General features: G+C 40.0%; 1 pseudogene across 1 annotated transcript; it reads right to left on the bottom strand.

Moving 5' to 3' along the window:
* Window positions 1–5,474: 5,474 nt before the first annotated feature.
* LOC308196959 (ubiquitin carboxyl-terminal hydrolase 42-like) lies at window positions 5,475–15,165 on the bottom strand (annotated as a pseudogene). The gene is made up of 14 exons: window positions 14,937–15,165; window positions 14,029–14,229; window positions 12,833–12,943; window positions 12,570–12,672; window positions 12,339–12,406; window positions 12,112–12,182; window positions 11,495–11,577; window positions 10,154–10,265; window positions 9,653–9,793; window positions 9,359–9,459; window positions 8,757–8,898; window positions 7,367–8,077; window positions 6,908–6,996; window positions 5,475–6,579 (listed from the first exon to the last, which is right to left on the bottom strand). The product of its transcript is annotated as a ubiquitin carboxyl-terminal hydrolase 42-like (transcript).
* Between the last annotated feature and the right edge of the window lie 1,523 nt (window positions 15,166–16,688).

The following is a 16,688-nucleotide window of genomic DNA, read 5'->3' as shown; positions in this document are numbered from 1 at the left end:
AAAAAAAAAAAACAAAAAAAACCCAAGTAGAACAATTGCAGGGCTCCTCAGTTTACAGCATGAGGTCGCTTTTTCCAGGTGAAAAGCGGAGCCATAAGTGGCAGTACACTAAAGCCCTGGCACGTGGAGATCCGAGAGGAGAGCTGTTTGGCCCTCCTTTTCACTCCTGGGAACCACATACCTCAAAACCCACAGACTATGGGATATATCTCAGAGAAATCTTGGGAAAGGAGAGCATGAAGAGCATGTTTGTAAATTTATTTCTCCCTGGGCTTCTTCTGCTTCTCCAAGAAATACTTGTTTGAATATAACTTTGGCAGCAGTACTTATGCTGTTTTGCACCTACCACATTTAAAACTCCTACAAAAAACTGAAAAGTTAGACTGAAAAGCATCTCTTTCCGTTCTACTTTGTAAAGCTGCATGTTTTCCTCATGCAAAACAACAGGGGAATGGAAGCTAGAAAAGGAAATGCTGAATGTAAAACAAAACAAAACAAACCTCAGCCCTCCAGGACAAAAGCCGATAACTAAGTGCTTTCTAACATGCTGATTAGGTTTCAAGAGGATACCGCTTTAAATAAGTGTAATTGTCTGTCCATAGGCAGAAGCTGAATAATGGCAGGATGAATATCTATACTTAATTTTTTGTTACTGTCTTCCTGTAGCACACAGGGACTTGTTACGTTTAGGGAAAATGCTAACCTAATGGAGGGTTTAAACCATAAGCTAGTTTGTTATACCAAAATGACTGAGAGAACAAAGCATAAAGTGTTTTCAGATTTCTAGTACACCTTGATTGCTATCCATTAAACTTAAGACAGGTTAAACAAAGCACAGGAAATAAGAGAACTCCTAGTCCCACAACTGGCAAATTGTGCGCACACTTTCCATTCCTGAGAAAATAATACACAAACCTGAAAAATGCATTTAACTGAGAAAACGAAGACATCCTTGTCCTATTGGAAGACTAAGGTGACAGCTCTTGGGCTCAGTGATTTTCAGATAAGCTCCAGTCTTCAACTTGCAGACACCAGTGACAGCTCCTTTTTTTGCATTGAAAGGGAAAATGTTTCAACAACACATTGAAAACATACTTAAGGGACAAGAAACAAAATCAAGACTGCAGTGAGAAGGAAAACAGAAAAACAATACTGGGAAAAAAAAAAAAAAGAGAAAAGAGAAAAGACCTTGGTCTTTGTATCGACCAACGAGATAAGCCTTACACATTTTTAAGTTTATTTTTGACGATTGATTGATGCGTTACCAGATATTAAGTACTAATCAAGAGCAAATATTAACACTAGTAAGAATAAATCCGATCCACCAGCCCTTATTCAAAATACATCAATTTCTAATTTGGAGACAACGTCTCTCTGACAAGGAAGTAGAAAAGCTGTAAATACCGATATAGTTTCCTCTCCCGATGTTCCATATACATACCGACGCTGTTCCTACACCTACACTCTGAGCATAAATTTATGTTGACATGAGTATCGGGTGTTATTTCTCTCTCTGTTTGCCTTGAGAGACTCTCCTCCTGTCCACTGAAAAGTAAACTCAAGATTCCAGATCAGTTAAGACAGTTGCTAGCCCCCCATTCAGAGTTCTGCAGCAGCACTGTTCAGATTTTTCAGCAGTCTCTTTACAAAATGACCACTTATAAGTGTACAAAAACACTTATCACCTAGCTTCTCAGTAGGTACACGTTTGGCCTCTCTTAAGCAGAGAGTCAATCACAGCTTAAGATTTTATACAAGATCCCATTTTCAAGTTTGGGGTTATTTCAGAAAATCTTTTTGCCTAGAAACAGTACTACTAGTAACACTTGAACTGGTTTGCCAGCACAACCTTTTACCCTGTTAGAAATGATGTTGACTTCTACCTTCATGTAGCATACATAGTGTCCTGTGCGACAGTTGATTCCATGATGCACCAGCACCGCATATAAGGCGTAGAGGAGTGGTTCTCCACTTGACTGAGACATGTAGGCTCGGAGGTCCAAATACTCAGGATATTTTACCTCCTAAAGAGAGACCAAGAAGATAGAAAAATTATATCAGAGTACTTCGCGGACTAGCCAGAGAAAAACACTTCCAAAAAACAGAGACTGGAATTATATGAATATATTTCTTGATTCACTAAAAATAAGTCTTCCCATAAGCAATGTTTAATACTAGAAGTTGCAGACAACTGTTTCCTGATGAATTAGCCTTCTCAGAGGAAAGTATATGCTTCTTGTCAAGCAGGAACTTTACTGATATTAAGAGAAAAATGAAAAAAAGAGAAAATGAAAATAAAAGCAGACCATTTCTCTATATTCTTAAGGTATATTCTTAATATACCTTGTTGATCTTTCCACCTGTGAAATCTGCAAATCTTTTCAGTGATATTGTGAGAACGTTGGAAGAACGGTGTATGGTAAATCTCTTGGATGCAGGAACCATCTTTTTACACCTTAAAAACAAGCAGAGACAAGTGTTTGAAAGCATCTTCTTTTTCGCCCCCAAAACAAACTCCTTTTAATGTCTCACGCATGCTTATGCTATTTGAATGATATTTACTTGCATCATGTGTTTGGTTTTTTCTTTTCATAAACCCATGCACTGCATGTCACGTTTGTTAATACAGAGAAGAAGGTAAGTTTTACCAACAACTCAGAGCACAGCGGGAACAGGAATCTCTCACGAAAGCATATTACCAGGGAGTTATAAAATATAAACAAAAAATAGTAAAAATGAGTTATATATAAGACTAATAACAGTTATCAGCAATGGAAAAAGTACCGTACATGTGCAAGGCCTTTCCTTTTAAGCTCACAAAAAGACAGAAAATTCTGGCTTTAAGTGTGACTGAACCGATCACACCTCAAAGAGCACGTTAAGGAAGGACCATGCAATTCAGATGTGAGGTGCTATTACAGTTCTTTCTCTTCCTCAGACATCACTTATGAGAATCCTGAATACGCTGCATGTTGCTTTCTAGGATCCGCAGGCTAAGACGAACCTGGGATTAAATTGCTTTAATAACCTATTGGACGCTCTTGATTCGACACCTTAATTTCCTTAGTATCCAACAACAAGAAGTGGATACTGCATTTTTCATTTAGAGGGGTCAGGCATGAATCCTACAGAACTGAGCCGGGCACTCTGTGCTTTTCTGAGGGGATGTTTGACTAACAGCTTGTTTTGCCAAACCATCTTATGCAAATGTTCAATTGTTTCTCACATACGTAGAAACATCTTACATATTGATCAGCACAGAGAGCGCCTGGACTCAACAGGCTTTCCCTGTGCACGGGTTAGGCTTAAGGGAGCTCATTTCGGACATTAGTCCACATCGACAGGTTTCACAGTTCAAGAGCTGTGCAAGACGCTGTTTAGTGAGCCAGCACAGGCTGCTAACATTCATTACCACAGAGCCAGCTCACATTCCCTGACACTCAATCTAACTTTGTTTCACAGTGAACGCTAGGACCTGCAGCAACCTGCTGCTGCCTTCCACTCCAAATCATTCTCCACAGCTCCTTGCTTCAGCTCACCACTACTTACTGGGCATGTCTTTTCACTTCTGCCAATATGAATATTTCAGCATGCAGCTACACGCCTAGGAAGCTTGACAAGCCATGGTGCAGACAATGCTACGAGAAAAGTCCAATATCAGCTAATAGCCACTCTTCTTAGATTTCCAAAACAGATGTAACGTTTTCAAGTTTGGGATTATTTCCGTGCACCAGTTGTTTAAACAAAATGAAGCAACAACAACAACAACGAAGCTGCGTCTCCTTATTTCTAAATGAAGTTAAAAGATAACTTACGCTCTAAGTCATGCAATACATAAAACTAATATCTAGCATTAAGACATAATTAGTTAATAATCTCACTCGCTACATTTGTAGCAATTCTCTCCATCCAGCTCTTCAGGTTTCACAAATAGTTCTAGAGCTCTGGTAACAGATGAAACCGCCTAGAGGAGCGAGAGAGAAGAGCGTAAAGTCACTGTAAATTCAAAATTCCAGAGACGCACTAGGAGTTTATAAGAGAACCTGACTAATACATACTTAAGCGATCTACTATGAGCACTGTCAAGAAGGAGGCAGAAAGAGCATGCTCAGCGTTTACCTCACCTGGAAGTCATTTTACTTTGAAACAAATCATTTTCCAGTAACGCAGACAGCATCTATAGTGTGCTTTGTCATCAATACTGGCAACAAATCCAGCAGTCTAACAATTAGATGTATATTGAGGTAGAACAACAAAGAAGTTTTGACAGTATCATAATTTGTGCAGACATAAAATTCTTTCCGCTTAAACCCAATGCAAATTTGGAGACTCTTTACATGGCTTCCATCAGCGCATTCCTCTATATTCTTAAACCTATAATAGCAGGGAAAAAAAGAAAAAGACAAAAAAAAAAAAACAAAAAGGAGAAAAAAAGCAGGATTTTTACATAGTACATATTTTTACATATTACATAGTTTACATATCCCTCCACATGCTGTTCTGAATAATAGCCAAAATATTCATAGCCACTGTATTTGTTCTCCCCACACAGCTGAAAAAACAACATTTGAAACATATTTTTCAAAACATATTTTAATATCCAGCAGACTGTTCAGTCATCAAGCATTTAAAGACTGTTTTAGATAATCTCTAGATTAATCTAAAAGGAATCCCATAAACATGCTGCAGCCGCTTACCTTTAATATACTCGCTGGATGCGATGTTTCTTCCTTTCACCTGCACTGGAAGGCTTCCCTTCCTTGTGAGGTTGTTTACTGCCCTCACTTCTGCATTGCTCTCATAAAGAGCCATCTGGAGGATGGGATTCTTCCTTCTTCTCCCGGGTTTTCCTCTGGAAACGAGGATCTAAGTGTTCCAAGAAGCCTTTCACTTTCCTGATGTTTCTCCTTTTTCTTCTTTTTGTTACGCTTGCGATTGGCATTGTCAAAGTGGAGCGCAGAGAAATACAAATCATAAAGTCTGAAAGAAACATGCAAGTTAAAAAGAGAAAAAAAGATGTGGCACTTGTTGCATACAGGAAACTTTATTTATTTTACCACAGGCGATGATTTGCCGCATGTCAGCTATTTTGTGGTACTTTGTGCACATGTAACTTCCTTTAGATGCAGCAAACTTAAGCCCTCAGATTGAAGGACCATAGGTCCTGGTTGGTACACAGATCATTAACAATGGTTAGCTCTGGAATATGTGCAAGTAAAAAAAAAAAAATATTTTAACCTAATCCAGAATGGTGTGCAGATGTGATTCGAACTACGTGGTCCAAAGCTAGTGCTCTGACACAATTCAGCAATACCTTTCCTGTCTTCACTGATCAACCTAATGATCCCCAGTCATGATCCCCAGCCAGATTATGCTATCTAAATAACTCAGAAACTATGAAAAAAAAAACAAAACATGAGAAGCACCCAGAAAAGAATTAGGAAAAAAAATGCTGATTAGGCTGGAATCCCTGCTTACTTGGAATCCTTCTCTCCCTGTTTATCTTCAGACTTCTTTTTCTTCTAGAACTTCTTATATTTTTTCATGTTTTCACCACCTAAAACCTCCTTTTCTACCTTTCTGCGTTGCCTTTCTATTTCACTTTCACTACCTTCTGCACGAGTATATTGTCTTTTTCTGTTTCCTTCTTTTGCCTTTTTCTGGCGACAGTTCTCCAAATGAGCTGACACAGGTGGAAGTGCATGTCTCTCACGCGAATGTTTTCCAGAATGTTGCTGAGCTACTGAGCAACGATGTGAGTCTGCTCTGGGTGTGCTAAAGTGATGTACATCTTCCTCTCTCAAGAGGGAACCGTGAGGCCATCTGCTTTTGTAATGATAACGCTTATGTGACCTGCTGGAGTAAGTCTGAGTCAATTTGTCAAAGTCTTTATCACCGTGAGAGAACTTTCTCTCTCTACTGTCTCCTGCTGCATGAGGTGAATAGTAATCCTTGTAATAGCTACATTTTTCCCATTTCCGTGGTTCATCTTGATAGTATCTTTCTCTGCTCCAACTTCTTTCCCCTTTGGAATGGTAATATCTAGCGCTATCTTGTTCTGATCTTCCTCTGCTTCGAGATCTGTACTTTGAATATTTTACTGGTCTTCTGCCATTATCAGGGCTGTTCCTTTCACTATGGGAAGATCTGTACCTGCTTCCCTCCCAATACTCCTGCTTGTGACGCTTTTGCTTAACAACTTCCACACTCCGAGAGCACCTTCTCTTGCTGGAATGACCATCTTTTTGACTCTCCTTCTCTTCAGTAGGAGAATGTTCCCTCTTTCTCTGGTAACGCTCTTTGTCAGATTTTTTAGTCTCGTCCTTTGTATCTTGGCATCTATCTGTAACAGCTAAGGAGGAAAGGTTTTTAGAACTACATTCACTGTCAGACTTTAGAGGGGAAGTTTGCCGCAATTTCTCACCAGTCTCAGAAGACTCTTTGATGTAGAAAACATTTTCTTCTGAAATCAGTTCATGTTCTTTTGATCTTCTTGGTTTCTCCTTGTCTCCACGGTCATCACATTGGTACTGTTCAAGGTATTCATCATTCTCAGTAGATTTCGGAGGTCCCGGGACACTGCACAAAATAAAAACACGTTTCCGTCTCCCTCCACCTGCTGCTCTGAGAAAAAAGGGGTGGGGGCGACGGGGGAACAGCCAATGTTTCTCCAGATAATGGAGAAAAATGGAAAAACATTCTATGAAGAAACACAAGTTCTCCGCGAGGCACCAGCCTGCATCAGAGTGCTATGCACAGTGTCGATCATTAGTTCTGTTCGCAACACTGGCCATACAGTACGGAATTCTACTGATTTAAATCCTTCCATTAAATAGTATTAGTAGACAGATAAAACCGCAATGAACTTCCATAAAATCTTGTCTTAATCAGACTGTGCTCATTTTACCTTCTTTCCTCTGACAAGCTGTTCAGCTGGCTGGCCGTGAGGGATTCCATGATGACTTCTCGAGGGACTGGAGGCATAGCTCCAGGCATCTGCAACTAAAACGCACAAGTCAGCAGACAGAAAAAATACCATTTGTGCTGAGGACTAGTCTTCTCAGAATTTCTACATTAAATGCTAAGCAAGATCGCTTTGTGTTGTATGCATTATCTACACTTCAAAGATAACGCCAACTCACCTCCCAAAATCTACTTTATGAAACTTAAGAATTTTTATCTCAGCTCAGCTTAAGCTGACAAGTTCTAATGTCAGCTCAGCTCTGCAAATTCTAATGGCATAATATCACAAAGGGTTACGATCAAATTTGTGCTGTGTTTTCTCAGCATTTCGCCTGAATTAGGAACATGATAAACACTCCCGAATACATCGTGGGTGAGAAATTCTCGATGGAGCAAACTACTATGTTTCAAGCAATCCGTTTGTTTTAGAAAAGAACATCTGACAAGGTTTAACAGGTTCAACTTGGCAAGTGGAATCATTAAGTTTCAGTCCGTTTTCTTTAGATTCATGAACTAAACTAATAGCACCATTCAGTGAATCAGTGTTTGGCAGCTCATGCTGGGATCTTCCTTCATCAGCATTCTGACAGGAAGAATGGGAATTCTGCGATGTACGGACTACCTTTCCAACCAAAATTCCACATTGCATTGCAATTCCTTTTAAATAAGCCCTTTGACTCCTCCTCAGATTTTCCTGAAGATTCTGCACCGTAAGGGACTGTGTTATCAGAGCTGAGTTTAGGATTTCCATTCACCTTTGGCTCCACAAAAATTTCAGCAGAAACTCTTTTTTTTTTTTTTTTTGTATTTGTATTTGCTTCATTTGCTTTACCGAATTTGTGATTGTGGATGAAGGAACAGCCTTGTAGAGATCTTCATCCTCCACAGCACTGCTAAGACAGTCAGGCTGTGACACAGTCTGACGAGCAGGCAATTTATTGTGAATACTGATGGTGATCTTCTGGTTTTTTGACGTATCAGTAATTGAAGGCCTGGTAATCGCCTGTTCTTGAACACAGGCCATTGGTGGTGCTGAAGATGGCCTTTTTAGGGTGACACCAGTGGTATTTGCATCCTCTTTTATGGATCCATTTCCATTTAAACGACTTGAATTCTGTATTTAAAAAGAAGAAATTGCAAGACGGGTTAATGGAAACACTCCATTTAACATTTTTAAACATGTCATTCTCCTACTAAGTATTTCTACAAATGGTCTTAACACCTAAAAAGCAAAAAACACTGCCCTTAAAAGATAAATGCAAGTCCCATAAGTGTATTTAATTCCTGCTTTTGGTTTACTGCATATTGATATCAAATTAACATCATTTTTGAAAACCATCCAAACAACTTAACATTGCCTAAAGCTATTCCCAAATATATTTAGTTTCCCCTTTAAACATACCCCAAAAAGCCTGGAATAATTGTTCTGGTGCTCAGGAATAAGACAATTTGGTTTCCCTGTCTTAGCTAAAGTGACGTCGATAGGAAAAACAAGTCCTCTTTTAAATGATTCGAGGATTAGTACACTCTACTTAAATTGTCAAAGAGCGTAGCTCTCTGTGCTTTACAAAGCTGTCTAGGAGGTATAAACAATGGAGTCGCATGGCTGCGCAATTCAGCAGTAACCACTGTTTGAATGACTCTGGCTGTAGCATGAGGGCTGTGAAGACAGCTGCAGCGTGGGAAGGAAAACAAAACAAAGATGCCAAAAACCAAACAAAAAACCCCACACCAAACCCCAAACCCACTGTCCGTTTGGTGCCATTATCTGCCCTCCCGCTTCCCTAAATTACCTTAATCATATGAGGAGGAAGTCGTGGTCCCAGAAATCCAGCCTGCTTACTGTTAGCCCCCCGCTGACCAGGGGGGAATGAACAGGGATAAGACGGTGCTGCTAAGTAAAAAGCACGTTCTCCGAGCGTCAAATCATAGCGCCTTCAGAAAAGAGCAGTGATCTCAGTTTAGTTTTTCTTTCGGCCTACTCTTGGATTAAATCCCATCCTATAATTTTATAGGAACAGTTCATACGATATGGAAGCCTTCTCTACAGAAGACTTAGCCAAGACTACAAACTGAAAAGTAGGTAACAGTCTTCCTACTATGACTATCACTTTCAGAGCAATAATTCATTCTTACACCACAGATGGCCTTCATTTCTCTCCTTCTCTAAATTAGCCAGCTACAGATAACACATATACAGCAATTTACACAAGTGCTGCAGTTTAAGGCCAAGCAACAAAAGATAATAAATGACAGAGAATTTCAGGTTAGACAGAACTGAATTAGAGAAATAATCATCTTTTCCTGGGAGAGAAAGAAAAACACTTGCAAAAAGAAAAGTATCAATAACAGGAGAGTAAATCTCTTCTGAACACATTTGAATACTTGTTATTACCTGATATAAAAAAGTAAGTAAGCTTGCTGACCAAGAACTCTTTTAATGTCAGTACGGACTACTTTTGCATCATTCATCTGATACCAAAGTCCATTACCAGCCTGCAAATAAAGACAACGATATCTTTAGATGAATTGCATGTTTTCCAAATGAAATCACAGATAGCAATAAAATACACACGTGTCAAATAAACATATAATGAAATCTTTTTCCCTAGAAACAGTACTACTAGTAACACTTGAACTGGTTTGCCAGCACAACCTTTACCCTGTTAGAAATGATGTTGACTTCTACCTTTATGTAGCATACATAGTGTCCTGAGCGACAGTTGATACCATGATGCACCAGCACCGCATATAAGGCATAGAGGAGTGGTTCTCCACTTGATTGAGACATGTAGGCTCGGAGGTCCAAATACTCAGGATATTTTACTTCCTAAAGAGAGACCAAGAAGATAGAAAAATTATATCAGAGTACTTCGCGGACTAGCCAGAGAAAAACACTTCCAAAAAACAGAGACTGGAATTATATGAATATATCTCTTGATTCACTAAAAATAAGTCTTCCCATAAGCAACGTTTAATACTAGAAGTTGCAGACAACTGTTTTCTGATGAATTAGCCTTCTCAGAGGAAAGTATATGCTTCTTGTCAAGCAGGAACTTTACTGATATTAAGAGAAAGAATAAGCCATAGTCGTTAGTCTACAATTATTGTCTGAAAATATTAACAACTTTCAGCTTTGGGGGATGTCCCATTACATGATGACAAAGTTGCATTACAGCGGGAAATATACCTTGTTGATCTTTCCACCTGTGAAATCTGCAAATCTTTTCAGTGATATTGTGAGAACGTTGGAAGAACGGTGTATGGTAAATCTCTTGGATGCAGGAACCATCTTTTTACACCTTAAAAACAAGCAGAGACAAGTGTTTGAAAGCATCATCTTTTTTGCCCCCAAAACAAACTCGTTTTAATGTCTCATGCATGCTTATGCTATTTGAATGATATTTACTTGCATCATATGTTTGGTTTTTTCTTTTCATAAACCCATGCACTGCATGTCACGTTTGTTAATACAGAGAAGAAGGTAAGTTTTACCAACAACTCAGAGCATAGCGGGAACAGGAATCTCTCACAAAAGCGTATTACCAGGGAGTTATAAAATATAAACAAAAAATAGTAAAAATGAGTTATATATAAGACTAATAACAGTTATCAGCAATGGAAAAAGTACTGTACATGTGCAAGGCCTTTCCTTTTAAGCTCACAAAAAGACGGAAAATTCTGGCTTTAAGTGTGACTGAACCGATCACACCTCAAAGAGCACATTAAGGAAGGACCATGCAATTCAGATGTGAGGTGCTATTACAGTTCTTTCTCTTCCTCAGACATCAGTTATGAGAATCCTGAATACGCTGCATGTTGCTTTCTAGGATCCGCAGGCCAAGACGAACCTGGGATTAAATTGCTTTAATAACCTATTGGACGCTCTTGATTCGACACCCTAATTTCCTTAGTATCCAACAACAAGAAGTGGATACTGCATTTTTCATTTAGAGGGGTCAGGCATGAATTCTACAGAACTGAGCCGGGCACTCTGTGCTTTTCTGAGGGGATGTTTGACTAACAGCTTGTTTTGCCAAACCATCTTATGCAAATGTTCAATTGTTTCTCACATACGTAGAAACATCTTACATATTGATCAGCACAGAGAGCGCCTGAACTCAACAGGCTTTCCCTGTGCACGGGTTAGGCTTAAGGGAGCTCATTTCGGACATTAGTCCACATCGACAGGTTTCACAGTTCAAGAGCTGTGCAAGACGCTGTTTAGTGAGCCAGCACAGGCTGCTAACATTCATTACCACAGAGCCAGCTCACATGCCCTGACACTCAATCTAACTTTGTTTCACAGTGAACGCTAGGACCTGTAGGAACCTGCTGCTGCCTTCCACTCCAAATCATTCTCCATAGCTCCTTGCTTCAGCTCACCACTACTAGAAAATGAAGCAACAACAACAACAACAATGCTGCGTCTCCTTATTTCTAAATGAAGTTAAAGGATAACTTACGCTCTAAGTCATGTAATATATAAAACTAATATCTAGTATTAAGACATAATTAGTAATAATCTTACTCGCTACATTTATAGCAATTCTCTCCATCCAGCTCTTCAGGTTTCACAAATAGTTCTAGAGCTCTGGTAACAGATGAAACCGCCTAGAGGAGCGAGAGAGAAGAGCGTAAAGTCACTGTAAATTCAAAATTCCAGAGACGCACTAGGAGTTTATAAGAGAACCTGACTAACACATACTTAAGCGATCTACTATGAGCACTGTCAAGAAGGAGGCAGAAAGAGCATGCTCAGCGTTTACCTCACCTGGAAGTCATTCTACTTTGAAACAAATCATTTTCCAGTAACGCAGACAGCATCTATAGTGTGCTTTCTCATCAATACTGGCAACAAATCCAACAGTCTAACAATTAGACGTATATTGAGGTAGAACAACAAAGAAGTGTGACAGTATTATACTTTGCGCAGCAATAAAATTCTTTCACCTTAAACCTAATGCAGACGTGGAGACTATTTACAGGGGTTCCACAGAAGGACAAAGTCCAATCCACTTTCTAACCACCACCAAGCTCTTATATTTTAACATTGTACGTGGTTTGGTTTTTTAAGTTAAACAAGTTTAATTTAGAAAGTTATACATGTACTTAAACATCATGAATTATATTTACAAAACCTCCTACCTTTACATCCAAAGTGATATCAAGAAATGCCTCATACGTATCCGAAACTGCTTTGCAATTCAAGCACTTCACTGGAAGCAAAATATAAATGCTTAACAACACGTGAAGGAGACTAACTGTCCACATTCAAGTTGTCGATAGATACTACTTCAGACAAACTACAGACTGCTTTACTACCGACAAAAGACACAGATCAGTTCTAAGGACAGGAATATTTTTAAAAGTACCTCTTGATCTTAGAAATCCTCCAAATATTTGATGAATGATGGTGGTAGCTTGAGAAGATCTGTCCAATCTGGAAATAAATTATAATCAGACCTCAGAAGATTTAAGGCACACAGTTAACTCTTCAAAGAGTTTTATGAAAACCAAGGATGACCTAGACTTTCAGTTTTGATAGTAAATAAAGGCCTAAAAGGTGCTAGAGAACGTATAAAAGTGAATTTGTTTATGCTTACTTGGTGCTTCCATTCAAGCACGCTTCCTGCATAGCATCAACAGTATAGCGCAAGAACTCGTGTGCGTCTTCTTGACTGCCAAAACGGAAATGTTGTCCTATTCCTAAATAAGAAGATGATAGTATTCACCTCATTTAAAAATGAAGTAATTCTCCTGTTTCTAAAATCTCTCTTCTTTACAGTGTTAAAACCATTTATACACATCAAATAATTATTTGAAGATTACAAGATGCTGAAAAAGAAACACATCTGAAGCCACTTACGACTGAGATTATTGATAACACGCGTAGGCTCGATGGCATCAACAGTGCAACGCAGGGCCTGGTTAATGTGAGTCTCCATCGTGCACATCATGCAAAAATCTTGTTCATGACCTGAAGAGTGAAAGAAGAAAGCATCCCAGTCTAGCGAAACAGACATAACTACAAACAAACATATAAGTAACATTTAAACTATAGATACAATATCCACTCTCCTTGTCCCAACAGTCTCCTAACATTTCATTTCACACAACTTTATAGAATAAAAATATCCATTAAGCCTGTATTCAAGTGCATTTTGTGATGAGAAATCTAAAAGACTACTGCAAAGTCACGTTTGTAAAGGCTGACAGGAATGTGAACTCCACAGGTTGCAAAATGTATGAGGAAAGAATATTTGACCTTGATGATACAGCATTAAGAGAACGTGGGTTATTTTCAGCACAGTGCTGTCAGGTGAGCTTCATGATACAGAGCTACGAGTCCTTTGGGAGAAAGGAAAAATTACAGTAATGTATGTAATAGTACTTCTGCCCTCCTTTTTTCAACAGGATTCTCAACTGAAACGATTTCTATATACAGGAAGAAAACAGTTAAATTTCTAGGTATCGATACAAAGATACCAGCCTAAAAAGCATACAGGTTTAGTACAACATTTACTTTATAGTACAACATTTTATTTAGGACAAAATCAGTCTAGATTTTAATACAGTCCCACAAAAAAATCTAGTCGTGTTCATAACAGCTCATATTGCTTTCTAGGTTTTTTTTGTTTTTTTTTTTTTTTAATTGGTTCAACAACGAACAGACCATTTATTGTAGTGCATTATGGAACCTCGGCTGTGCAGACTAAAGACCTATGATGCCAACATCCTAAATTTTATTGCCTTTCTAGCAGCAGGAAGCCCAAATAGCCCAAATGCCAAATGTTCATTAAATGCATTACTGTCCAATGCACTTCATTATTCCCATGAAGCAAGAAAAGATCCTTTTAAAAAAACAAACAAACAAACAAACAAAAAAAAACATGGTGCATTAAACGCACTCCATATGCTATTCCGAGCCCACTGCTAATACAATGCTCAAAGCCAGCGTCTACAGGTAAAATCAGGCAAGTAAGTTTGTCTCACAGAATCACTGCTGTTCTTTCACCTTCACAGCTATCCAACAGATTTAAAATACTGTTAGAAAGTACTCACATGACTGGCTGTGCTCAAGAGAAAGCATGTAATTGGCAAGTGGGGGGGTGTAGGTCAAACACTGTAGAGTAGCATTAAGAAAACACGTGTTGCCAAGATTGTACAGGCCAACTCCAACACTTTGTGTTTCTTGCCAATCCATACGTATCTTCTCAGGTGGAAAAAGAATCCTTTGTGGCGGAGCAATTCCATCATTAACAACTGCAAGAAAGTTATATTTAAAAAGAGATTTTGTTTGTTTGTTTCTAAGAAAGGTATTAAGTATATATAGGTATAGTGAATATATAAAGTATATATAGGCATAGTAAAAATACTATTCTGCGGGAGCACCTAGAGGAACTAGCTACAATCCAAAACAGAAAAACTTATTGCAGACACCTTTAATACCGCCATCTTCAAATTGGCTGGTCAACACAACGTTTTGGGAAAAAAAAGTTTAGTCAACCATTTTAATTTCTTCCTTATTATATGCTTTTTTCCTTATTATAACTTCAACCACAAACTTAGACTTGAAATTATATGGTAATAAATGCAAGGACAATGTAAAAACAAATAACTAGGAATGACGGTACCCCTACAAATATCAGATCTTTTCCTGAGCAATCTTAACATTCAAAAACCTGTGAATAATGGAACCTGTGAATAGCAACAATCAAACACTTTTCTTTGCAAAACAGAAAAGATATGGATGAATCAGTGCATTACAAAATGCTCCCCACATTTCTCTGTCGACTGTAAATATATCAAAATTAATTTCTGTAACGTCAGTCACTTCAGTTGCCTTAGGAGAATCGCTTTGGAAGTCTTTATTCACAGTAGTCCTGTTCTCTATCAGTGCAACAAGCAAGAACTACCACTTTCTACTTTTGTTTTGAAGAAAACGGAGGCAGGATAAAGCGCACACTTACTTAGATCTCTTTGGGCAAAAGGCTTAGATTTTTCAGAGGATCTACAATAAATAGCACCTCCACATCCTTGGGCCACAGAGACTTGGCTTGAATCTTCTGCAGGTGGTATCCGGCCCCAGTTTGCGGTGCGTGACATCAGTTTTTTAGTACTCGGTTTCTTGGATTTGCCAGACCGCCTTGAAGATGGCTTTTTAGACTTTGAAGATTTGGGCTTGTTAACTATGGTCATTGTTCTCATCTGCGACAGAGACAAATGTTCTGGCTGACGTAAGAATACCAAGAAGCATTCCAAGAAGAAAAGAGTAGTAGAAGTCCTGTCACTTAATCTCAAAGAAACGGCCTTGAAGAACTAACTTGCTGGTATGAATGATTTAAAAGGAATCCCCAAACTAAACACACAAAGGAAAAATTTCCATCAAAACTCTATCAGTATTACTTTTAGCTTCTGCAGAACTAGTGGCTGATGCCATTTCTTTCACTTTCGTAGGATTTTAATCCATTACAACTCTGGAGTCTTTTTAATATAAAAATGCAAATGACATTCTCTGAGGGGAATCAGTTATTTATTGCATTTTTGGAGCTTTGCAATTATCTATTAATTATTACCTATTATCTAATAGATAATGGTTGCGATTTATATATAATTGTTGCTCACGCTAGTAATGGAGCACTATTACTTTACTGCCTGCGCTTTTCTGCTTCGTGTGCACAAAGGTACCTGCATTTCGCTGCTACTTTACTTCTGTCTTTCCAGGGCTCACCCTCTACCTCACTGTCTACTGCACCAGTCATGATGGCTTGGTTGTGATTCTATAATGAGCCTAGCTTTTGAATACACTTTTTCTGGGCGTCACTTTGTGATAGCAAGTTAATTTGTGAGGGCTTATCACCTATGACCTGCTTCTCAGTAGGTACACGTTTGGCCTCTGTTAAGCAGAGAGTCAATCACAGCTTAAGATTTTGTCCAAGATGCCATTCACGAAACTGAGTTTAACCTTGACAGAACTGAGTTTAACCTTTAAACCTGAAGCTCCGTTAAAGAATAAAGCAGCACCCAAGCCAGGAAATAGAAGTTAATCGTCACTTTACCCTGAAACGCACGTAAAGCCGGTGAGCTATTCTGTGCTGGCAGGATTGCTGCCGGGATGGCCGACGAGGCGGCGGGCACAGGGGGCCACAGGTCCTGCTCCCCGGGGCCACAGGTCCTGTCACAGGGGGCTGCCGGGGGTCTCCAGGCGCCGGGAACAGCGGCAACAGCGGGGACAGAGGGGACAGCAGCGACAGCAGCCGCCACCTCAGCCGAGGCCGTCTCCACAACTGCCACAACGGCCTCGGAACGCCGCCCAACTCGGAGCTCCAGCGTGACGCCTTTTCAACCTGGCCGCGGTGCTCACGGCTAAAAGCAGAGCGTTTCCTCCGGCGTGTCTTTACTGTCGGTGCCGGACCGGCCCTCACCCCGAGCTCTCCCTGCCGGGAGGGCTTTGCGGTTGGGGTTTCCCTCCCGCCGCCGCCGCGGGCAGGCCCCGCGCGCAAGCTGTCCGCGCTGGGGAGCGGCATGTCGCCCGCGGCGAGAGCCCGAGGGCGCGACACGAAAAAGCCCCGACACGAAAAAGCCCCGACGTGCGGGCGAGGCGGCGGGGAGACGGCTCTGAGGGAGCGGCCGCTTCGCCCCGCCGTCCTCCTCCCCTCCCGGGCCGCCCCGCCGAGCCCCGTGCGCCTCAGGTGCTGCCCTGAGAGGGCGCTCGGGCACTG

The sequence above is a fragment of the Anser brachyrhynchus genome (genome assembly GCF_964034855.1).
Source record: "Anser brachyrhynchus genome assembly, chromosome: 6".
In the NCBI taxonomy this organism is placed as follows: domain Eukaryota; kingdom Metazoa; phylum Chordata; class Aves; order Anseriformes; family Anatidae; genus Anser; species Anser brachyrhynchus.
Note: the sequence above shows the minus strand (reverse complement) of the source record. Positions and strands in the feature narration are given on the sequence as shown.